Here is a 25,971-nt window from a genome sequence, read left to right as displayed (position 1 = left end):
ATTCTGATACATCGCGCCTCCGTTGCTACGACATAGTTTTACGTATTTATGAAATGCTGGGCTGAAAGCAATGAAAACGTGAGGATGACTAGGTACTGAAAGTCCCATTGAGTTATAAACGAACGATGGTTTGAGTGCACCCTTGCTGCCCGCCGACTAAACTACAGGAATAATAATCCAAATTTTAAATCCAAACAGTCATTATAATTTCCGAGAAAAAGCTTATAAAATATCATTTTGCAATGAAGAAATATCCCGCGATCGAAAATTCTCCCGTTATTCATAAAAATTTTAATCTTAAAAACCATAATTAGAAACACTTTTCGAAACCTTTTCTTTTTTCCTAAGTTGATAGTCACTGCATTGAATTTATTCCATGTATTTTGAATTATACATAAATGTTTCACACCGATACATACTCATGAATTTCAAAAACATTAATAGCTGAAATATTATAGCAGGCAGGCGAAGACTCCCAGATCATGTGTGACTTACTTAGTAACAGCTGGACTATAAAATAAATAAATGTATTCGAGGAAGGCGTTGGATTGGAATGCATTAATTCAGGGCATCATGGGAAAGGATGATGACGCCATGTAGGAAGGACTTTGGAGAAATACGAAGGGTAGGCCGATCATGGGCGCGAATAGACAATAAGATCGAATGCGCATTGCGCATTCCGACAGTGCTTTGTTCGCTTGGGTCGTATATCCGCGATGAAATCAGACGCCTCTGGGGGCTGTTGCGAGGGACTGGAGACAATTTAAATAAAAGGATAGGCATCTTATGTGATTTCCTCATTGCACCAAAAAAAGAATGTGAAATATGAAATTCTGGCGCCTTTTACCCTTGAGATTTGATTAGTTCATCATTATCTTTACTAAATGAGTACAATGAAATCTTGCTAGAGACGATAATTTATTAAATCCAGCACTTGCTACACCAAATATAGCATAAGTGAAATTGATCCATAGCATATGATTTTGAAATTGATTGATAGCATAAGTGCAAGTGAATTAGAATTGAAATACGCTATTAAATCCAGTACTTGCTACACCATTTATCATAAGTGACATTGATCCATTACATATGATTTTGAAATTTATTGATAGCATAAGTGCAAGTGAATTATAAGTGAAATACGTTGAAATCAATGGTTTGCGAGTTCACTTCGTGGAATGGTGACATGATAAATTCAAAAATTAACTTTGTTGTATTCCATACAGTATTTATTTTGAAATAAACTAACGATTTCGGCCTTTTCAAATCATTATCAAGAGGTAAAAGAACTATTTTCTTCCTCCTCCATAACCTGGAGCGAATATAAGAACCAAGCCTTTGATTCGACCCTTAGTATCTGATGATGACGCCGCTGCGTCGAAACTAGTCATGCCACTAAACAAAATGGTGGAATAAAACAAATTTAAAAAAATTTTATTATTAGGTAAAAGAACATTTTTTTTACTTCCTTATACCTTTACCTTGCCTGAAATGGTTGAAACCGGTAGAGTTTTTAAAATATTGTTCGGAATATAACAAAATTTATTTTTGAATATATTAAGTCATTGCTATAAGATTGATTATATTCATATGAACCATAGCATGAATGAGTAACCATAATTCAAGAAATACATATTAGATAATGAGACGATGAAGATGTTCATTTAAATACGTATACAGTAAAAAAAGAGTAATCAATGATACAAGAACTTCACAGTTTTTATTTGAATATAACGGACTCTCTAATGTATTTATATTAGTTAATATTTGATTATAAAATCTTGATTTGGCATATTTTGGATTTTGTTACATAGTGGCAGGCTGTGATGCACTATACGATTGTCAAGTTACCGGTATAATTTAGATGAGCATCTTCGTCCGTCATTACAGTACCGACATATTTTTTTCGCATACTTAATTGTAGTACATACATTTGGAGTGTGCTCCTATACGGAAGTGAGGCATGGACAATGACAGCAGCGGAAAAAGCAAGGATGGAGGCCTTCGAAATGTGGTGCTACTGAAGAATGATGAAGATCAAATGGATCGACCGAGTTAGTAATGAGGAAGTCCTAAGAAGAGTAGGAGAGAAGGGAAGCCTCATGATAACCTTAACAAGAAGACGGAACAACCTTATGGGCTATATTTTGAGACTTGATGGCCGGATGAAGAAAATTGTTGAGGGCCAAGAAAATGGCAAAAACGTAAAAGAAAGACCTCTAATGAAATATATGGAATAGGTAAAGAAGTAAGAGAATAAAAATACGAAGGAGAGAAAAGATTCGCTGATAGGAGAATTGAGTGGAGAGCTGCGTCAAACCTATCTTACTTGTATGATTGTTGACCAGTGATGATAATGATGCTATAAAATTGCATTGGAAGATATAAATACAAAGCAGAGTAAGAAGTATAAGCCTCTTACACAGAGGCTTACAGGTGCATCATCAGTTTACTTTCTGTTGAGAAGTACTTGATGTCCCATTTTAGCCAATCGAAAATGTAATGCGACGCATACGAAAGCGTGACATGGTTGGACCTTCTAAAACGCTTTTTACCGGAAAAATACTGAAAAGAGGTGCGATTCGCCAGAATACTTGTTAAATATACATTTTGGAATAAAATTATCTTCTCACGCCTAATCTCTACTTCTTCTTGCTCCGGGTAAAGCCGAATAAACACTCGGAGGTATTTAGTATCTTCGGATATGGTATTAAAATTTGAATACGAAAATTGCGATACGGCTAAATGTCGGCCAGGTTTTACTTTAAATAACCCGATATTTTTCAGATGACTCACGCCCACGTGAATGTGGCAATAAATTGACAGAAGCGTTGACGGAGAAACAAAATTTAATTAATGTGGACCAAAACTCAAGAGATAGATACATGAAATAAAGAAAAAGTCCATGATTTATGATATAATTAACATTTATAGATAACAATTATATTTTCAACCTTAACCGAAACTACAGAATATTCAAAACTTTTGAAACTTTTATCTTAAAACGTGTGCGGGGGCGTTTAGAATGCCTAGGCTACCATAGATAGACAGAGATGATGAGGGTTCTAGGTGAACCCTCTTAGGGATACAACACACCGGGGCCGGGGACCAAGCACGAGGCTTGATCCGCCCGATCACCCGGGGAGGGGCTGGAGAGGAAGGAAAAAGGATAGAGGCGCCGCCGCGATGGGAGCCCGCCGACGCCTCTGGGAAAGGATAGGAGCGGAAGGGAGGGACGGAGAAAAACACCTTAACGCTACAGAGCGAAAAGGGCCCACTAAATAGCGAAACCAAGCATACGCAATTAATATTCTACCAATTCTAGTAGATTTTCCTATGAGGAAGAAAAATCTATCGATCGAATCGGTAGATACCATAGATAGACAATAAATTAATTTCAACGTTTGAATTTCAAGTGTAAACACAATTCAGAGCGCCCACTTGAAGTAGACAAAATAATTTTCTAATTTCTCCGTTTCAAGATTCCTAAAGCCTATAGGCTATTGGCTATGTTATTGGCATCCTTTTAGCTCTAATTGGCAACGCTGCGAAAACATTATCAGGTTAAAAGAGGAGAAATCATCCATTCGTTTTCTTAAAATTGAAAAATTATTCGATTGAAATGAAAAAATTAAAATTTTAATCTGATATGTTGTTGATTTTCCACATGGAATTTTTCTGTCGTCGTGTGGATATCAGCGGAATAATGGCCTCGTTCAATAATTTTTTTTTGATTGTCGATTATGATAGAGTTTGAAAAATAAATGCATCAATACCTTTACTGTTTTTCCAACCGATGCCTACTTATCGAGATATTCGCAGGGAAAATTCGAAAGTCTTCGCTACCCTTTTGCAGAAATGTTGATGACGTCATGGACTCCTACCGAGCGGGTTCTCCACTCCTCCTCGGCCTTGTACATGAACGTCGCGTGGTACGTTACTATTTACACTATATTGAGTGGTTCCTTCCCGCATTAAAAGGTTCTTCTACATTGATTGAATAAACCATATCTCTGATGACGTCCTTTACTCAAGAAAAGCGGGCTGAAAATTTAGCGTTTATTTATTTTTCACTTGGTGTCGAAACATCCTCCGCCAAGAGACCATTGAGGCGGTTAGCGGGGTAGTATGTAAATATGGATTTAACTAAACGTCCTCACCACTAGCGTTCGCGCCGAAAGCGAGTCTCCAAATGCTGTATTGGTGAGTCAAAAACTCAGTCCAGCTAGCCAATTTAAAAAAAATATTTAAGCAAATTGGCACATATGTTTGCGTTGTCGGTTTCAAAATATTTTTTTTGTGAAAATGAAGCCAAAAATAATTAATTTTTATCACAATGCATTAAACGAGTGCCAAAATGGCAACAGAATGCAAAGATCGATATTTTTATGGTTATATTTAATTTTTTGTTTAATTATTACCGAATTGTAAATTTCTCTGGAGTTTTTCATTTTTTCGCTATGTTTGAAAACGTAGCTGCAAATTGCTAGCATTTTTTTGTAAATTTTTTGTATTCTATATCTTTTTTTTTGTTATTTAGGATCAGATTTGTGATCAGATTTTAATGTTGATCGGAATTCAATGCCATTCCTCACCACGAAAGATCCTTGATTTAAATTCCAATTGAAATACATCCAGGAAGGAGGAACTGGTGTTCACTATTCTGCCAATGTGTGGGCTTTGTCACCACATTGGAAGACGTCATCCTAATTATAAGCTCTTTGGTGGCCTGCCAACCAAACCAGAGGCGATGCTGTCTACACGCCGCGCTCTTACTGTGCATGCACATAGGATACGCTGCTCGCCTTAGCGTCGCCCTTGAAATAATATCTATGCTTTCATTAATAGCTGTTAACCAATATAGGACAAGATTGCCGAAACTGTACTGCTGTTTCGTAAGTTGAACCGCATTTGTATTTACTCCCCTACGAGAATACCAGGGCAGTTGGTGACGCCATCTACTGTCGGCGTCAAAATGATGTGCCGCTGTACTTTGCAAATTTATATCTGGACTTCAGTGCATCCCACAATAATGAATAATACGTCATTTTAAAGAAAATTTTATTTTCAATTCTGGTTTAATTTTTATTTTATGAAAAATTCAAAAATGTAAACACGCGAGTGTAATAAATGACTCCGCACACCATAAAATTAGCCGTTTTGTCAACTTCATGAACTCTGTAACTCAACCTGGGGAAAAATATTACGTCTACAGCATTCATCTACCACAATGAATATTCCATATGAACACACTAATGGTGGGTAACGAATCGCAATCAATGCCTTTCGTTTTCTTTGATGAGGGAAACTACCCTTTCGGAGAATATCAACGGCGACATGAAGGCGACGTGAGCTACTAATACCAAAACCGAATTTTCTGTACCTAGAGAAATGGAAGATTATTCTACACAGGAGAATAACCCAGAGAGTTTTTTCTAGACCTTATTAGCTGAGGTTTCCCGAAAAATTTTGGTACTTCATGTATTACATATTTTATCCTTCAGTATATTTTTAGAAATTATGGTGTGCCTTTTGAGTGTTTTTCTGGTCCTTGGATTTTTTACAGTCACATGCAGATAAATATTTACAGATAAATTATGACAAATACAGCTTATCTCATGTGTAACCCTGTTTTCATGCGATGATCAAAGACCAATATTTGCAGCTTTCATGTGGTATATGTCATTTTGGGGTAAGAACTTACACAAAAGGCTGTTTCCACCAATCGTCTTGGGAAGTTCGCACGAAAAAGGAAAAATAAGTCGGAGGTTTTCTATATATAGACCACAATTAACAATATTTTAAAAATTGGTGAACGTTCCCACTGCTTTAAAAAAGTATAAAATTGCAAATATGTTATTTCAATATATTTTCAACAAAACCTTGTTTCAATGGAACAATTACGCTCGGTCTTATTACCTGAAGTTATCACATTGAATGGATGAACACATTTTAACTACCAATTGCTAACTATTTATTTATTGATAGATGCAAAAATAAACTTTGTTATATTCCACACGGTGTTCATTAAAAATTCTACCGGTTTTAACGTTTTCAGCCTCTTGATTACACCTGAAAAGGTTGAAACCGGTAGAGTTTTTAATAAACACTGTAAGGAACGTAAAAAAAGTTTATCTGCGGATCAATTACGTCACCATTCCTCGGAGTGGACTCGCGAACAATTGATTTTACATTTATTTCTTGCTATGCAAGTGTATTCGTGCAACAGGCATGAATTGCGTGCAGAGATGCATGCTTGCCAGGAAATAAAACCACCCGCGCGTGTTACTGTTTTCTCTGATAGGTAACAGTGCTGATTATGAAAGACGAAGAAAGAGTCCACGTCACTGGACATAGCAATCACGTTAGGTTGTACATAATAGAGGGAAATTTTGAGGAAAAGTCCGCCGAAAAAGACCCAGAGATAAGTAATTGGTGCAGATAAAGATGAGTACAAGGGAAAAACACATAAGGCAACTGACGAAAGATACTAGTAAAGAGATTAGCCTCGGCCTTAATCTTGTAGAATCCTAACATATTGAAAATTAAAACTTATTGGCTATTTTCCACAAACATTATTATTTACTTTACGCAATTGGTTTCATTACATTTTGTTTTATTGCCAAGGTAATATCCGCAGATAAGACAAAAGAGAAGGTAAAATATGATTTGATGCTTTCCCGGCGAATAATGTGGGTATACTCTTTTCGGGATTTCTACCGGGTTCATTTATTCATATTAGCCAATGTTTCAAGCTCCGACTCGGGGCTCATCCTCAGGGCTGCTAAAAAAATGGAAAAGGTACCTAAACCGATCGTGTAGAGAAAATTAATTAAGGTATTTGTGGAGAATCGCCAGTAAGCTATCATTAATAGCATGAAAGAGAAAGCTTAGAGAAATGGAGGGCTGGAGTTTGCGAATCTTAATAATGCAGTACTAGGTAATAAGGTAACAGTAAAGACCGTGAGTCGCGTTTTGGATGTTGCATGTTTTTTTACTATTTCCTACCAGTCTAGAAGGAATTACCCTTCAGATGCTTCTAATACGAATACAGAAAATCCCAATCAAATTTCATACATCTTTTAACCTATACTATTTGCAAGACATCACGCGAGGGGTAAATTTAAGGCGCGAGAAATGGCGATCGGTCTCTGGGATCGAAAATGGCTCAATGAATGAAAACGTGTAGGCGAATTAAAATTAGGCTCATGCAGAGGAAAATAAGTTTGAAATGGGAAGCTAATAAATATTATGGACTCTAATTCATTAACTTTTATTCATGGATTATGGACTATTATTAAGCATGTCATTCTTCGCCTTTCGCCGTGTGATTCAAAAACCTGGTGGGTGGAGTCATCACTCTATTGGTCCCTGAAAACCTATCGCTGGAACTCAAAGTTAAGGCTCGATTTCTCTGATACCTAGTTCACATTACAATTGTCCGAGCGATCGTCCGAACGATAGTTGGCCGAACTAGCCGTGTGAATGCATGTCCTAACAATAGTTCACGTAGTTCCGAACGTTACCACTTTACGATGGTTGGGCGCTTGAAACAGGAAAAGGAAACGACAAGAGAAAGACGAAAAGCTCGTGAAGCTCTATTTTTTTCATGGATTTGTCCTAGGGAGGAAGAATATGGGCGGAAGAAAAATTCTTCGGTAAATACACGTTGAACACAGTAATATCTTAACCCTGCATACCTCAACAGCTTTGCTAACCGTCAATTTCCCGTTCACTTAAGATGTCAGTACTAGAGGGCAGCACAGGTTTTAACCATCGTCGTGTAAACTCACGATAGTTCCAACAATCGCTGGAAAAATCGTAATTTGAATGATGTATGATATTTGTCATTTCGATTAAAATCGAAAATCGATTTTTCCATCACAAATGAGATGCATATATTTTTTGGTGGCCTCCCGTAGCCAAGTCGTAGTCTTCACAGGATTAATGTATCTTTTAGATGGCCTATCTTACACTGGGACAGCCCTATACCCGTTCCATGGCATTAGGCTCAGCTATGTGGAAGTTAATACTGAAAAGGATACTTCGTTGATTTCCACTGATTTATTTCGTCCGTACGACATGTTTCGAACCATAGAGGTCATTATTTAATAATGTATAGAATAATGACCTCTATGGTGTCATGTCGTACGGACGAAATAAATCAGTGGAAATCAACGAAGTCTCCTTTTCATTTTCGAGACCTATAGGTAGACCGGGGCAATTCCGACACCTTAAGGCATTTTTAACTTTATGATTTTTACTAATTAAGTTGCATCGTTCATTGGACTACTTGCAAATTAGTTCGAATTTTCTACATCCGTATGATATGTTATGTTAACAAATGAATGCCATTTATGAAGTAAAAAAAGTGTTTTCTGTGACTGTTACCAGATGTCGGTATTTCCCCAGTCACTGGGGTAATTTCGACAGGCCTTTGGGGTAATCTCTACAGTGGTAAAAAATAAGAAAATAATTAGATTACTGATTGTTTATTTGTGAAAACGATATTTACGTAATTATTAGGCACATTGAAGAGCACGGATAAACAAATTAATACTAGAAGGTAAAAAGTACCTACTCTTTCAGAAGGAAAAATCGCGTGTTATTTCCATGTTATTTCGGCGATAGCTTCTTTTATTTCATAATAATAAAATACTTGCCTGATCTTTAAAATAGACCACCAGGACTTGAAAACCCACTAGCCCAGTCCTCGCCAGCCATTTTGGTATCTCTATTGAAATTATGCTTAACATTTAGCTTTTCAGGAATATCATACGCTAATCGCCTTAAATAAGTAAAATTTATGCCACAGAACTGGTTTGATAACTGTTTAATATGATTAGATAATATGGTTTCCTGGACGGGTGTGAGGTAAGATTTTCTCTCAAGCCTGATTTGGCCGTAGAGTTGGATTTCAGACGGTCATAAAGGGTGATTCTGGGAATATCTAATTCACCCGCCACACTTTTAACAGATCTTCCACTTTGAACCAACTCAAACGCCTTTTTAAGGGTCTCCTCATTCCATTTCCCCCTCTCCGTGGTCCATTTCCTCGATCTCACCATCTGGAGGTCATTAAAAATTAACAATAAGGCCCTAACAGTCTCATGCAAAATTATAGAATAAATGGGGAAATTACCGACACCCAGTCGATATTTCACCCTCACAGGATGTCGGCATTACCCCGAAAGAACAATATGGTGGTTACAGAACCCTGGAGACTACTCTGAACGTTGAAGTTTAACAAGAGATATACCAAAACGTTAGTTATAATACGTACTTTCTATTAATCTAAGAGCAATAACAATGACACGTGTTGTTAAAGTGCTACATTGATTTGTATGGGAGTCAATTTTGATATGAAAAACTATGAAAATGAAGTATGCTTCACCATAAAACAACTTGTTTGCATAGACGACAGGAGCATACCAAGCACTAAAAAGGTGGTTTCCTATTATTTTTTATTGCCTAAATCGAAAGAATATTACTCCTGGAGTACGTATTTCACGCTTTTAGATTTTTTAATGACGATATCTATTTTTCGCGATTAAACAAAAAGTGAAAATTTTCTAGCGCGCGAAAACGCGACGGCTAAGTAGGAATGATGGGAAAAAGTCCGTGTGACGTATTTCTGGTTCCCGCCGCCGCCCTGTGAGGCGACCTTGGGGCGAGGCTTGAGTGCTGATACGACGCAGGCTGCTAGCGGGTCGCTGAGTACCCCGCTAGCAGATAGTGCTTGGCTTAAATATGGATTATTACTACCTTATCAAACGAAGGAAACTTTCCGACTTTAGGCAGTTTTAATAGGTGATTATTAAGAGATGTTTCCCTGAGCTCTGTACCTCATGCATGCATTGGTAATCTCAGAAGATGTAAAACTCCTATCTACTCGTATATAATCTAGGTCCCTGTGACGTCACGCGGAGTGGAATCGTATGGGCGCCAATCTGGCCATTGTCAAATGAGGTTAAAATTGACCGTTACCATTCGTCTAAACTGGGATTTCTAAAACCAAATAATTTGTATATTATGAATACATTAATGGTAGGTAAGGAATCGCAATCAATGGATTTAGTTTTCTTTGATGAAGGAAACAACCCTATTCCGGTGCCGCCCGCAACGCATCAGCACTAAAAAGCAGCGCATAGCCCTCTAAATACGACCGCAAAGTTGTGTGTCGAGATTGCCCTACCCTCTCAACAACGCCGTCGCTTTTGGTCCACGACTACTTATTCGACAAGGAAACTCGCTTATACCGAATCTAACTTCTATATCTATCAGGCTGGTCCATAATCCGCAACCCGGCGGACGCACTCGGTAGCTCAAAGCTCAGCCGCGGGACTTCTCATTATGTAAAAAAAAACTCCTATGAGTCGTCATTCTTAAATCACCGACCACTGACTCACTCACTCATACACTTTCTATAGCATCGGAAATTTTCAAAGAGAAACACGAATATGCTTTCACACCCATAAGGCCTCATACTTGTCATTCCAAATTCGCGAAAGCCTGCTCGTATAACACGTCGATGCTCTATGAGACAAAAACATCTTTGTAGCATTACTTTTATTCACAGAACTGCTCTTAAACCAACCTGCTTCACTTTTTTCCGATGGTTGTGCAAAAACCAAATCAAATTAAACCTCGAATAAAACTAAACTTTTGAAAGACATCAAACTTCTTCCAGTCCCAACACTGCTAACCTCGCAAGCCAAAGCGATGACATCCCGCTGATCACATACAGCAGCAACAATGTACCCTATAGACCTCTATTCAGAAAGCCTAACGTATTACCTCAGCCAAAATAAAATAAATATGAAGTATTTTAATATGTTTATAGGAATTTGAACATGTTCCTTAGCAACCGAACTCAAATTGATCACAATAGAAAAACACACTTGATATCCCCATTCACAGATCCTGGAAAACTCATCATACCGTATGGATATATGAAATAAACTTTATCTGATAGCGATTAAAAAACATCAATTTCACTTGCTTAAAATCTGTCGTGGCAAAAATAAAAAAATGCTTGATAAGTGCTATTATTCAATAAAGAATTTTTGACAACATCGATTCTAGCATCGGATGAGCATTGGAAGAAATATTGTTGTGATGTTGAGATTTGATGGTGAGCTATGTTGATCAATTGCGATTAATAATAATAAATCATTTATATACGTGATCCTTTGACCCATGAAAAAATAACCGTGCATAAGTCTTAAAAATAGAAAATCGAAAGATTCATAAAAACAAAGGAAAATAATTTACACCCAAAAAATTCATCCCGTAATGACCGCCGATACAACAGAGACTATCCAATATAATAATGAAAATAATGTCACTATTACACATTCCTTCCAGAACATTCTGCATGCACAATACAACACAAAGTGCACGTCCCACATCGGTACTACGGTACTAGTCGGGCGTTACCACTCCTTGATTAATTCGCTGAGCAAAGAAAAGAAAATTATTCGTTCGTTAATGGAATTTAGTGAGTTATTTTATTGTTTTCTTTCATATTTCGTTTGATGAGGCATCTATTTGCGGGTAGTTGCCGGCTACTGAATCTGTAAATGCAAATTTAAGGTGCTAAATGGATGAATGAATGACTGTACGAGCGTCAATTGTCTTCTGCGCACGCGCGGGCAAGAATAAAAACAAAATCTCCGTGACGTCACAATCCCCGACCATGATATGAGAGGGAAGAGCCCCGATTGGGTGATTCCGTCGAAATCATCCTTCGAATTAAAGCGGCGAGTTTGTTTCGTGAAATTTTCATTCCCATTGCTGGAGTGCACATTTCGAAAAACCTATTTATAACCGTTTACACTGACTTTCTGGGTATTCCTCGTAATTCAGGCCTTACGAATTCAACTCAGAACAGAATTAATTTTCAAAGTTTTCATTTACTAGCTGCTTTTCATATTTCAACGAAAAACGGCAGCTTTGGGTAATAGCGTGGGCAACAAATGAATGTTGTTAGTCTATTTAATGCGCGTCGACCGCTCTCTTGTTTATTATTCTAGACTTCGACAGTGCAAACAGCCTATTCGTTGCTATGCAGAAATATTGGTCCTATTTTCAAGATGTTTTCATGAAGAGCTGATCCTGCACCACAAACGTCATGCGCCTCACGAGTATTATTCGAGGAAATATTAAAAAATCAAATGAAATAGTTATTAAAAACCAAATACGTCATGTACTATTTAAGTTTTTTTCCAGCGTATGATCTGCAGAGTTAGTGACCGGTATTGTTTTAGATTCATGGTCCAAACGTGTCAACGGCTAAGTCGTCGTCTTCAGGGGTGGAATATGGAGCCAATTTCTCATCGGTATTTATACCATTCCATACTGTTCCAGTAAACCATGGTTGGTCCTTTCTCGATCAGTGTAGTTTTCTTATATAGTAGTTCATTATGCTCTTCCAAGTATTGTTTTACTGAAAGCCTTTTTCCCAATTGATGGCCTTTTCTTCTACACTAATTTGTATCGCTTCTTTTACGATATGATCCCAGTAATTGCCAGTGCGGCATAGGACCTTCGCATTTTTTTAAATTCATGCTAAGCCCAAGGTCCAGGCAATGTTTTGCAACCGCTTAGTTCAGTGGGTTGAACAAGCGGAATAACATACTCAAAAAAATACCCGCTGAGAAATCCGAGAAATCTTCCTGCAGATACGTCATATTCGCGAGAATTTTAATATTAACAGCATTTCCAATCGAAATAAACAATCATTCAAGGAATAACAGCGGACTAATCAAAGGCGCAACTCAATCGATTCACCCGCAAGTGCACATAAATTTCGGAGAAAAGTATGTTAAAGTTGCAAGTAGGTACGTTTTCTTACATGGCTGAAGACTTTTAAGGTTGAGTCACGGCGACTCAAAGAGACGTATTGTCGTCCCGAATCGAGTTATTTGGAGCGAGAGAAACGCTACAGTAATACTAATATTAATTTCGTTCTTATCAATTTAGGATTATACCATCCTTTCTTACAATTAAGTTAATGGGCACGCAGAAACATCCATGTCCTAGATGGGAGAGAATCATTCCAGGTGGAATTCGAACCCGCGACCCCAGGATTAGCAGGCAAGGACTTTATCCCGCCGCTACCAAGGCAGTAAGCAATCGAAGATAGATAAGGCTAAGAGGATGGTCGGTAAACTCATGGAGGATAAACCATTTGCCTCAGCCGGGATTCGATACCGGATTTCCCGATTTCGCGCCAAGCACCGGTTGAAATATTTCTATCATGTTTAATACCGGGATAACCCTACGAAAATCATGTTTACGTTTTCACATATCAAAAACGAAATGAAGACGATATGAGACCAAGTAGGTACCATTTATAATAGTTGTATCATGTTTAATACCGGGATTATCCCACGAAAATCACGTTTACGTTTCCACATATCAAAAACGAAATGCAGACGATATAAGCAACACGAAAACATGCACTTGAGTCGTAATCAGCCAAAGAAGCTTATCACGACGATCACGTGATCTCGGATTTTTACATTTCAATCTTGGTAACACGCGCTTAATCCGATTATCTCGATTTTTCATATTTATTCTGAGGCTGGGATCAGATACGGTGAGGCGCGTATAAAGTAGCGTGTTTGTTTACGCAAACGATTTAAGACTTTTGAGGTTTGAGTCACAGCGACGCAAACAGACGCACTGCCTTCCCGAATGTTAATGTCTTTCCAAATCGAGTCATTTGGAGCAGGAAGAAACACGACGGGAGATAGATAAGGCGGAGGCGATTAGGAGGGGTGGGGGGAGGAGTAAAACTCACCTTTGAACGGACTCCCAAAACAACGATTAACGAGCTGATTATTCCGACCGCCCGCGATGACCGCCTCTATCTCTCGATATCCGAACTGCTGACCGCCCAGATTGTGTATCCCGCCAGCGACATAGAAGAGAGTCGGGCGGCGGGTCGGCCACGAAACTGGCGGGGAGAGTATCTCTCGGCTTCTGGACGAGGAGAAAACGAGACACGGATAGATATGTGAGTCGCGGTGGAAAGCGAAGCACTGACTGACTCAATGCCTTGATTGACTCGTCCGCCGCTACTGTGTTCGCGATGGGAATTGGAGGGGGGGGGGGTTGAAGGGGAGGGGAATCCCTTCCCCTCCTAACAGCCTCCAATCGCTGTGGGAGGACGAGCGCATAATAGGCAGAGGGCCATTACTGCGTGTGCACGAACATATACACATATGGTCGCATCCGAATTCCGCACATTTTATGACAGTCAATATGGGTCGAAAAAATATCCACTGATCCGCAATCTGTATTCCGCAAATTATTATTTTTAAATCGTTACAAGTAGGCCATTGGCCTGGTGGTAACATGTATATATGATGCAAAAACAATAGATAACCTTATAAGAAACCCTTGGTCCCTACTTCTTCATCCGCATTTTAAAAATATGTAAATGTTTCGGGAAGGGCCCAAATAGTTTCGCTGGTAGGTCGTTCCAGTCCCTTATGGTCCTATTCAAGAAGGAGAACTGCTCTGTATTTCTCCTTTGTGATCGGCACTTAGTAGCTAGTTGTTTGAGTGAGTACGTCATGAAAACACTCGTCTTAAAAAAAACTACGTTTCAGAACCTCAAAGGTGCAAAAGAGCTCCCATTAACAACACACAGTCTTACTTATAAATATTTGAATAACTGATCCCATCGCTGCAAGAACTGGATCCATGTCTACGTAAGGTTTTGATATAAAAATTTGTTGATCACTTCAGTGCAATTGGGGAGATCTCGTAATCCTTTGTACATGGATGGTATCAATATTCGCATCCGTAATCCGCACATTTTATGACCGTCAATAAGCCTCGACCAAAGGTCCACTATTCCGTACGTCTGAATTCCGCAAATGACCAGTAGGTAGTTGTTCCGAGCGGAAAATTTACGAAAAAAAGCCACCGCTGAGAATTATTTCACGACTGGAACACGTTGCCGCATATACGTGCGATTATCGTGATACTTGCACGAACAAATGTTATGGATATTTCAAATATTATTTTTCAAAATAATTTTTAGTGGTGTGGAGATCGCCTTACATGCTGAATTCTGGTGATTGATCACCCCCTCCAAACACCCTTAAGATGACTCGCAGTGTATTATGTAGATGTAGTAGTGGAAGTGTTTCTGGAACGAACGAGAAATTCTTCACCGAAGTGTGGTTTATTCATTAACAACAGACGGCGCACTGACAAGCAGCATGGGGTGGTCCGCGACTCATGCAGCACAGAAGTAAAAAAAACGCTTATTGTTACACAAAAATGCATTTCATAACTGAAAGCAGGGCTGAATACCCCATCATCTGTAGGTGTACCGTACGTTTGAATTACATATGCAACTGGTCCAGTTTTCGGGATATTGCTACACATACTAATCTACGAGTAGATATCAGGACTAGGTATTTCTAAAAAGTTACTTTTCTTAGACCAAGTTTCGCTTTAATTGCATTTACTTTTAAAATAATTATGATTATTAAATCATTGTTGTCAACTGTATATACCTTTCCATTAATTCAAGGTAATTTTAAGTATCTGTACATGGCTTTTATGGCTTGTTTGAGTTTGTTTCGAATGTTTTATAAGGGTTCTGTTGTAACCTCAAATTTTCTTTATGTAGCCGTGACAATGAAAATTGACGTTGGCAAAGAATAATCTCTTTATTAAAGGACCTCAACTCGTCATCCAGATTAGTATATTAAATGAGAGGTCCAAAATAAGGGAACTGTAATGCTACATGTTTAATTTTTCCAATTTTAAGTAAGAATGCCCTTGCGCAACTTCTCATAATGATTATTTTCTTGGAAAATATGCATACGTAAATGTAAAAAAATTAATAACGCAAAACAATATAAACACATACTTTTTAAAACTTTGAGTATGAGAAGAAGTGGGAAGAATGTTCGACATCGCATTCTCTTATTTTAATATCCATGAGCGAGTAAATAGGTTCCGAATTACTAATTTTTAACTCTTATTTCTTTTCTTAACACTAGCACTAGAACAATCCTTACACCCTTTAATGCCCAAGTGGGTGAATTTGACTCAATGTGGCCAGGTTTGCATATTTTACTTAAAATATTTAATTCCTTCTCAGTCTTTTTATTAATATTGCTTATAAGGCATTTGGGAAGGCAGTAGAAAAAATAATTAGACGAAAAATATTAAAATTTTAGTTGCTCAACAATCTCTATGTTGTTATGAGAAACTATCTTCCGCAACTTTGTGAATACCTATTACTTTTCCTCTGATGTATTTGGGAGGTACAATGAATATCAATGGTGCCAGGATTAAAAAAAATTACATACATATTTTGACAAAAAATTCGGTATATCACACATAGTTACCATGATAACAAAGGAACAGTAGAAAGGCTTCAAATTAATTTGATGGTCTGGGTAAAAATTACTCTTCCGGGCACGGCAGGTGTAAGTGATGAGAAAAAATAATTATATCAGGCCTAACTTTTGCACAGTGGTAAACCAAACTAAATACTTAAAAGTCACGAAATATGAGTCTAAAATTTTTCTTCGTTTCAAAATAATAAACATGAATATTCTCTAATTGGGTCGATTTGACCCAGCCGGGCTTTTTAGTGCCAAATTGATATTGCCAAAAAAGGCCAAATAGATAGTATTAATTGATTTTTCGAAAATTTTCCTTTCCAAAAGTTAATTTTAACGTTCTTCGAAGAAATTTCAACTCGCACCATTAATTAGCGCTCATTACTGGCACCTTATAGCTCTCGTTTATGAATTATGGTCGAGGCTACAATAGTAGATAAATGTCAACCAACGACAGGTTTAAGCAGTGTTACTAATCCTGGCTATTCACATGTAGTTTTCACTCCAAAGCGACGAGGTATAATTTGAAACAATCAATGTGCGTGCCAATGTCCTTGATAGCGTTATCAACGTCTCACTGACACATGTTCTCAACCCATGAATTTTCGTCAGCTAACTGGAAATGATTAGCCACCCAACTCACGACGCACAGTGGTCCCAAATCGAAAAAAGCTGGCCAAAATTGATAACGTCGTAATTTTACCTAAAATAGCAACAAAAAAAAGTGTAAGTCCCTAACTGATTTTGATCGTATGAATCTGATTTTAGCATTATTTTTACGATATCTCTTCATTTTAGCATTTTTGAGCTGTTATTATTTAAACAATTTTAGAAAATCTTGATATAGATGTCATTGCGATTGGCGATAACTTGGTGTTCATGGAGAGCTTAAAATAGTATAATTTTAAGGTAAAAGATGTATAAATTGTAGTTAAAATACATTATAGAATTTGGTGAGATTCGAACCCGCGACCATCAGCATAGTCGGTGACATACCAAAATCTGAAAAAATACTCACACTCACTCATTTTTGGCTTCCATATATTTTTTTAGTCACATTATATGAAATAAAATGACTGATATTAAGAACATAAAGGAAAATAATGTTCGAATTGCAATAATTCGCTTTCATGTATCACAAAAACGAATTTTAAAAGAATCGTCGTCCGATGTCACCCCATCGGACTCATTGCCGCTCTGCGAATCACTTAAAATTAGCAAATTTTCACCACACCTTATGGGCTGACCTCGTTTTTTGTAACTCATGATGTAATTAAAATGTATGATTCAGATATGTAAAGGAGTCTTCGAAAGATATCTTCATAATTTAAAATTCTTGATGATTTTCTTGTACACTGCTCTCGGAATTTCCTCATGTCTAGGTTCCTGGCCCCCAATGCTTCCTCCATTAAAAATTCAATTGTAAGAAAGGATTCTTTGGAAATTGCTGTTCGCTATCAGCACTTTATGTACCATGAGCAGCATATAATACCAACCATAATCGATGTACAGCTCAGCTATTTCCATGCAATACTGGCTGAAGGCTTCATTATTTACCTCATAGCCGCAGGATAGAGATTTTAATATCACTTAAAGTCTATAGATAAGTCTTTCATCGATACCTGTAGTGAAAATTGCAAATCACATTAATAATTACATTTCATACACATAAAGCATTTGTTCGTAGATTTTTCAAAATTATGGAAACGGGTCCAATATTTCTTACTCATTGATAATAATTTTATATTTACACGTAATTTCATCTTGTCTGAAATGAAATCCTGAATTAAAACTCCACCTTTATAAGTATGATGATTGAGATTAATGAATGATTATTTTTACACATTGCATATATTAGCCGACTGTGCATACACGGTAATCATTTGCACTCACTAGATGCGAGAGGGAGATACTTCTGGAGGAGATATTGATATACTTCTGGAGGAAATTCCATGTCCTTCTGCAGCCAGCTTTTGAACGTCTCTTTGATTTGCACATCTGTCCACGAGCTTTGATTCCACTTTCTCAGGTATTTCGGGTAAACATTCTTCGCATAAAACGCGTCAGAATATTTTTGGAATGATGGATTTCATCCAGTCGAAATCTTGTTTTCAAGTATTCCACGACATATTCCTTCTTCTTCGCTTATGAATATTCTTTTCTCTCAGTATTTTATTGTACACCGCAAGGTAAGAAAAAATTTGCGGCACCCATAATTCAAATTAAACAGGTGTATATACGGCTGAAACGATGAATGTGATTTTTAAAAGTTTTTTAACCAATCGCAAACCGTAAATTATGAGTTGATATTGAATAAAAGATATACAAGCTTATATAGACTTGCCTCTGAGTTTCCGGCATATCCTGAAATTTGAATACCAAACATTGGCAAACCAAGTGCTTTAATTATCTGGACAGGAGAAGTTTCTCGAGTTAGCTGTGTTAACGCAGTTCGGAGCACAGCACTTGTTCACTAAGAAAATCATTAAATAAAACTGAGTGGGAAATATTCACCACATCCATGCAATGGTTCTGGTGAGGGAGGCCGTCATCCTCATTTCGTTATTATATGAGAAAAAAATGCACTTGCAAGATGCACGCACCCTTGGTGGGTTTAGACGAATTTTTCCCTCCGAATTCCATCCTATCTATGTCTATGGGCTGTTGAAATGATCCTGTGAACAATTCTTGGCATTAGGGAGCATATATTTCTGTTAGCGCCAAGACCCTATTTCGGAATAACGTGCTGACAACGCTGTACAGCATGTAAGGGATCTCTTCTCTATAAAAATATGAGGAAATGTTTGCAGAGAAAAGCATCTTGTGGTTACTGTAAGGTTCTCGCATAGTGACTTAAGTAGTTGCTTTTGATCACTCATAATTTTTCTCATTAAGAGCATGAAAACCGGCCCTCATTGGTTTCAGGAATATTTGAAGGTAAGCGCACAAACGAGAAGTGTGCATACGATAGGCGTGAAGCACTTGATGTATGTAATCTTACAGGATGTAGAATTATGCTAAGTATACACCATGCAAGTTCGACCACCGATACAGGAATATTTGAGCGATAATGGCACTCGGTCTTCCGCCGGCCGCCCTCAGCGGAGCGGAGCACCGCTCAACTTAAAACCCTCTAGATGTCGGATAGGCAAGTATAGGCAAGATTTTTTTTCTCCATCTTGTTGTACATACTCTTCCTAAGGATTCAGCATGGGAATATTCGAGGAGCACAAAACTACATCGACAAATTTGACTAAAAATAGGCCCAAAAATAGCTAAAATTATAAATAATTAAATATTGTTATAAGAAATTCTGAAACGAACAAAAAATACTATAATATTGTGAAAAAATATGCAAACTTACCGTATTAAAATTGACAGATGAAGCCCATGAAAATAAAATAGTCATTTATTAAGTTGAATTACCCTAAAATCGACTATTTTTACGCCTCGGGCGTTTTAGGCTGAACATGCCCATGTTTGACGGGTTACACAGGTCAACATAATAATCACACAGTGAATCACATAATGAATCAGGTACGAAATATTGTAGGCCATATCGTGTAGAATCCGAATATATAATTCAAAACTTCCTCGTAAAAAGTCGAAAAAATGACTTTTGGCCAGCTTTTCTCGATTTGGGACCACTGTGCCACGCGTCGTGCCTTATTTCTTTTGCCGATTGGTCCCGTCTGTGCGTAGAAGGCAGGGATGGCAAGTGAAACGAAACGATAGTCAAAATCAGTAAAATTCCGATAATTTCGTTCCGGGGAGCGAAATTTAGAAACGAAACGAAATGGATTTGAACTCGGGAAGCTAAACTCAGGGTCGAAACGAAATCGGAGTCAAAGCTACTTCGGGTCGAAACTAAACTAAACCTCTCGGACGAAACGAAACGTAGATAACAGGGAAGTTCAACAGGATAGGGGAAATTTTTCCGCAAGCATTCTTGTAGTTGTTGCTAAATATAATATCTGTTGCCATAAAAATTCATAATTCAGCCATGAATTTCCAATTTACGCTATATTATGTTGCTGGTGGTTTTCGGGTATTGCTGTGTAGAAAACATTTTAACTCGACGTTTCACTCCTCCTACTGGGAGCGTTATCAAGAGAAGAGCGTTATTCTCTTGATAACGCTCCCAGTAGGAGGAGTGAAACGTCGAGTTAAAATGTTTTCTACACAGCAATACCCGAAAACCACCAGCAACATAGATAAAAGAAGCTGTGAAAGTCTTCAGACGAAAATTACGCTATATTGCCTTTCCTTATGACAACTAAATGTCTATTTCTAATGATTTTTATTTTCGGTCGAAGTGCTGTTAGAAAAACAAATGAAGGTGACATCCGCGTCCTCTCAAGTGAACTGTGTTGCTGTTTCAGAGTTCTGTAGCGAAATCGAAGAATGTCGGCATTTGCCAGCGTGGATCGCATCGTAATAGATCTTCAAAATTTGGAGTATCGTAAGAAATACGTTACTGTTGCGCAGTTAAGGACTGCCCTTCCAAGGGCTGTAAGTTTTTCTGTTTTCCTCGACAAGTAGCCAGGTAAGTCACATTCATTTTTATTGCATCTGCTGTCATGTGTTGTGAAATACTTCTCAAGAACGTAATTGTTGGATGTTTAAATTTGGGTAACTTAATCCAACTCTTTAGAAGAACAGTGATATTTCAGTTTATTTCCTTTCAATTGATAAAGACATATCTTTCCCGTCAATGATGGTCAATGATCAATCCAAATGTAGTTCATCTGCTTGAAGCGATTATTATTAAATTCCAAGGATCTCGAAAAAGGAATGCATAATTTTCACTATGCTTAGTTAACTTCCATCCTTCGCTCGTCACATTGTTTTTATGCTTCTATGTACTTGCTCCAAACATCCAAACTCGGTGGTTTGAAGTTACTATGTATTAGAATTACTGTTTAAATCTATTTAATTAAGTTTAATCATTTTTAATTAATGCCTTTATTTTTCACTTATCTACACCAAATTGTTTGTTAGTGAAGTTCACTTTATGAATTTTTGTGTTGGTGTCATGTGAATCTTTCTTTAATTTTAACCTGGTATTGAAATACTCTTTGCAACAGTCTAAGATAATTTTCTTCTAAGAAATTACTGAGCTGTATTTCTAGTTCCTTGAAAAGTTTTGAATCATCGCATCATCCATGCTGCCATTCAGAGGCGTAACTAGGACTACGCTTTGGGGGAGGGGATAGCCTGGGGTGGCGATTCCCCACCTTCGTTGGGGAAATTTTTTTAAAAATAGCATGCCTGGAAATACATTTCACATAATTTTCGCACTAAAAAAATTGACTTTAAGCAGACGCAGTTATTAAATGTCAAAACTAGACAATTTTTTGTTTCTCTGAGACTTTGGGGGGGGGGGGATCTATCCCCCTTCCCCCCCTATAGTTACGCGTCTGCTCCCATTTTTGTCTTACAGAACTGATTTTTGTGGATATCGTCTAAAAATTTTTTAACAGTGCAATACTCAGTTATGGCCAATTCACTTAGCTAGTTTTGTTTGAAAGTTCTAGCATTTCTCATAACTTTCTTGTGTTTTTCATAGGGAGGTGTAATTTTCTTTTAATTTCTGAAACATTACAAGTGATGTACTCTGATTGTGTTTCTTGCTATTCTTTCTTTATCTAGGAGTTGATGAATCATTCTTCAGAACTTCATCATGAAAAAAATATGTAGCACAGAACTATTCGGCTAAGTTTGTTATTCTCATGAATAATGTACTTATTGACAATAAATATTATTTTTGTCTTTTTATACTCGATTTTAATTTATGTGCAATAACCTAAGATAAACAATAACCTACTGCCCTGAGGCCTTGATGGCTCTTTCCTCCAAATAAAAATGATATGAAACTATCCATACGCTCCTGAGAATCAGTTATTTTGTGCGTACGAGTTTGCGGGCATTTTGAGTTGAAGCAAATAGACTTGAAATAATGGAATGGGAAGGGAGGTCGTGTTTTAGTGATTTGAATTTGGCGGCAGATGCCGATGCTGCTGCCATATGGTAGATAATGTTTCGCACCGCTGGGACCACGTGCTTCACCTTCGAACGGTTTAGTTTCGATCAACACACCTAGTGCGAAGTATGGTTGAATGATGTGGAAGTTCGGCCAACCGGCATTAGATGCATGGGGCACTCACATTTTCACCACAAACAGGAGAACGGTGAACGCACACTGGCCATTCGATTTTTAAGCTCAATGTTTTAACCTCTCTACACGTATGTCAAACCCAATGGGTCGAAACTAACCCTCTTATCCCCTTCCATTCAACTTCTGGGATCGAAACTTAACTATGAGCAGCGGAGTTTCGATTAATTTCGTTTCGTTCCCGGGAGTGAAGTTTCGTCCTGGGTCGAAACAAAACTCCTTGGTGATTTTAATTTTGTGCCGGAGCAAAACTAATTATAGGTCCCTTATGTTCGTTTCCCTCCGGGTCGAAACGAAACATTTTCGTTTCGTTTCATTTGGCAACCATGGTAGAAGGTGACGACACCAGCGGAAATTAGGAGAGTTAAACGGGGCCATTGTTAAGGTTGAATCGCACGATACTTGGCTAGCGAAAGTCCGAGTATGCTACCCAGTATCAACTAACTTAAGTAACGCCAGGTTGAAGTGATTTAGAGCCAGCAGAGTGGAAGCAATCTGGGCTTTCTAGAGAAGGAAGCAGTGGCGAAGCGAGGGGGGGGGGGTTTTGGGGGATAAAACCCCCCCAACGCTCAGATAAATGTTTAATTTTAATTCATTTTACTTATTTGGATCAGTATTATTTATTTTATTTTTTATTTTATTTTCAAACCACCGGATACAGCTCTTATTGGCCATTTTAAACCGTGGTGTTCAACGAGTAAACGTACACAAACAACCATGCCCTGGACCGGGGGAACCTACCCAGGCGGGACTCGAACCCGCGACCTCTTGTGTGGCAGGCGAGAACGTTACCCCGCCGCCACCGAGGCCGGCAAATATCCCTCAAATTACTTATAGAATAGAGTTAGGATTTATCAAATATCCCTCAGAAAGCCGTAAAATTCACTATTTTGAACCAGTATTCTTCAATTTTTTCTGGAGGAGGGCCCCCGCAACTCCTGCTTACCCTGGTGGTTGTGCAATAAACCCGTAAGTACTAGTTGCGCCTAAAACCCCCCCTAGCCTTAATTCCCCTGGAAGTAAGAACCTACTCACAGCTGAAAATACAAGTAAAAAAGTAGGGAAGTAATTCATCATATGCTACATGTAAAGCATGCTTCTCTGTGGGAGCTGTGGTTGGACGTTAACAGGTGCAGAGAAGTGAAGAGTGGAATTCAAAACGTGGTGCTACCGAAGAATGATGGAGATAAAATGGATCGACCGTGTAAGTAATGAGGAAGTGCTAGGAAGAGTGGGAGAAAAGAGAAGTCTTCTAAAAAAACTTAAGGAGACGACGAGACAACTTGGTTGGCCACATAATGAGGCATGATGGCCTGATGAAAAAGTCTTAAAAGGACAAGTGGAAGGAAGAAGGGCAAGGGACGGCCCCGAATGAGTTACATAGGACAGGTTATAAAGGATGTAAGAGAGAAGAAATATGCCGCTATGAAAATGCTAGCGGATAGTAGAGATTAGATAGATAGATGAGATAAATTCAAGACCAGTGCATTTTCTGAAGAAGTTAGCCATATCTTACGAACGCCAACATACTGCGGTAGATCAGATCATATAAATAAAATAAGAGGAATGGACGGTAGAACAGAATGTCTCTTTTTCCAGGATCAATATGAGACTATAACGGCAACGTTAGAACTCATAAATAGATTAGATGACTTGTATTAAAGCTTACTAACTTATGTATATCTTAATGCATGTTTCTGAATTTTCTTATTTTTTCTAACAGCATGTTTTGTGTGTTCTAGCTTTATTGGCATAAAATCTTAATGAGTTGTCGGCAATTTTTGTCTTTGAAAGAACATGACAGTATAATTTGTTAGTATGCGTAACGTTTTTGTATCATATGGTGTGCATGTGGGAATCCTATTGCATGCTGCATGCTGGTGATTGATCACCCCCTGCCAAACACCCTAGAGGTGGCTCGTAGAGTCATATGTAGATGTAGAGAGGAATGGAGAACTGCGTCAAACCAATCTTAGGGCTGTTGGCTTCAGATGATGATGATGATGGTACTGGTAATACTACATCCTCTCAGCATCCAAGAGAGTATGCATGTTCTCATGATTGGTGTCGTCCTAGTTCTCATTCTTGCTCCCAATAGGACTTAGTAACCGTCGACCAATGTTATTTCTCGTCATAGCATTTTCATTGCCTCGTAATCAAATGATTTTAATAAGGTTTTACGGGACCTTATTTTTATTATTTTTCTGTAATTCTGTTGGTAAAAATCTACGTATAAATATATCACCTACTGCATATGGAGCATGTTTCTCTATGGAAGCGAGGCATGGACGTTAACGGCAATAGAAGAAGTCAAGAGAGGGATCATTCGAAACGCGGTGCTACGTAAATAAAATGAATCGGACTGGTAATAAACGATGAAGTGCTGATAAGAAAGGGAGAATGAGAAGTCTTCTATATACTCTTAGAAGAAGACGGGACAACTTCATTTGCCTGGCACGATGTCTAGTGATACGTGAAAATCGCATATGCGATAAATGCGATATTCGCGATGCACGTGAATAAATGCGACATAGGCGCGATGACTGGACTTATGTGATATTTAAAACGCAAATTTGCCTTTTCGATGGCAAAATTCGTAAATTTAGTGCCGCGCCCACCCCTCGCTGCGCCACTGGACTTTGGGCCTAACTGTTTCATAGACGGTTACATCTATTTTCATCGGCAGCTACTACAGAGGTTGAGAGAGTTTGGTAATGCTGCACTCCACACAGTCTGGACCCTAGTTAGCATCGTGTATGCAGAGGTTTTCAGACAGTACAATCTAGTTGTGACGGACAGACGCATCCCGTTGAAGCAAGAAAGTTTTGAAACTTGTTTATTGTTGATATCCAACTACTTAGTGTAAATGATATTCAGGCTATTAATATCATTTTTTAAATTTTTTACTTAATGTATTATAGTTATACCCCATAATTATTTAAACTGTTCTGTATTTTTTTCAAATAATTGTGTTTCATCACACTTTATTGTAAACTACTAGTGCTACAATATGAAAATAAAGAAAAACATAGATGCTATAAACTGTAATTGAAAGTGCCATAAAATGGAAATGAAAGTGCCATTTTCACGTATCTCTAATGATGACCTAAAGAAGACAATCATAGAAGGGCAACTGGATGGGAAGAAAGACAAATGCAGATACCGAATGAGTTTCAAAGGGGACATAAGTAAGGATTAAAAGAAAAATAAAAACGCCAAATGCAAAAGGCTTGCAGATAGGTTAGCATATTGGAGACCTGCGTCAAACCAATCTTCGAACTGATGACTAATGGTGATGACCGCGTATTTGACAACGCTTTTATACACTCACTTTATGTCGTATTGTCCAAGTCAAACATTGCAACTCAATTTTAATCCACTTTTCCATTAGATATCAAACTGAAATAAATTTATTTC

General features: G+C 37.9%; 1 protein-coding gene across 2 annotated transcripts in view; it reads right to left on the bottom strand.

Moving 5' to 3' along the window:
• LOC124169214 (zinc transporter 1) overlaps positions 1-14,065 on the bottom strand; it is a 63,423-nt gene extending 49,358 nt beyond the window's left edge. For both annotated transcript variants that reach the window (XM_046547731.1, XM_046547732.1), the window contains exon 1: positions 13,808-14,065. The gene's annotated coding sequence lies outside the window, so the exon portion shown is untranslated. The remainder of the gene's footprint in view (positions 1-13,807) is intronic.
• Between the last annotated feature and the right edge of the window lie 11,906 nt (positions 14,066-25,971).

Source organism: Ischnura elegans, chromosome 12, assembly GCF_921293095.1.
Source record: "Ischnura elegans chromosome 12, ioIscEleg1.1, whole genome shotgun sequence".
NCBI classification, from domain to species: domain Eukaryota; kingdom Metazoa; phylum Arthropoda; class Insecta; order Odonata; family Coenagrionidae; genus Ischnura; species Ischnura elegans.
Note: the sequence above shows the minus strand (reverse complement) of the source record. Positions and strands in the feature narration are given on the sequence as shown.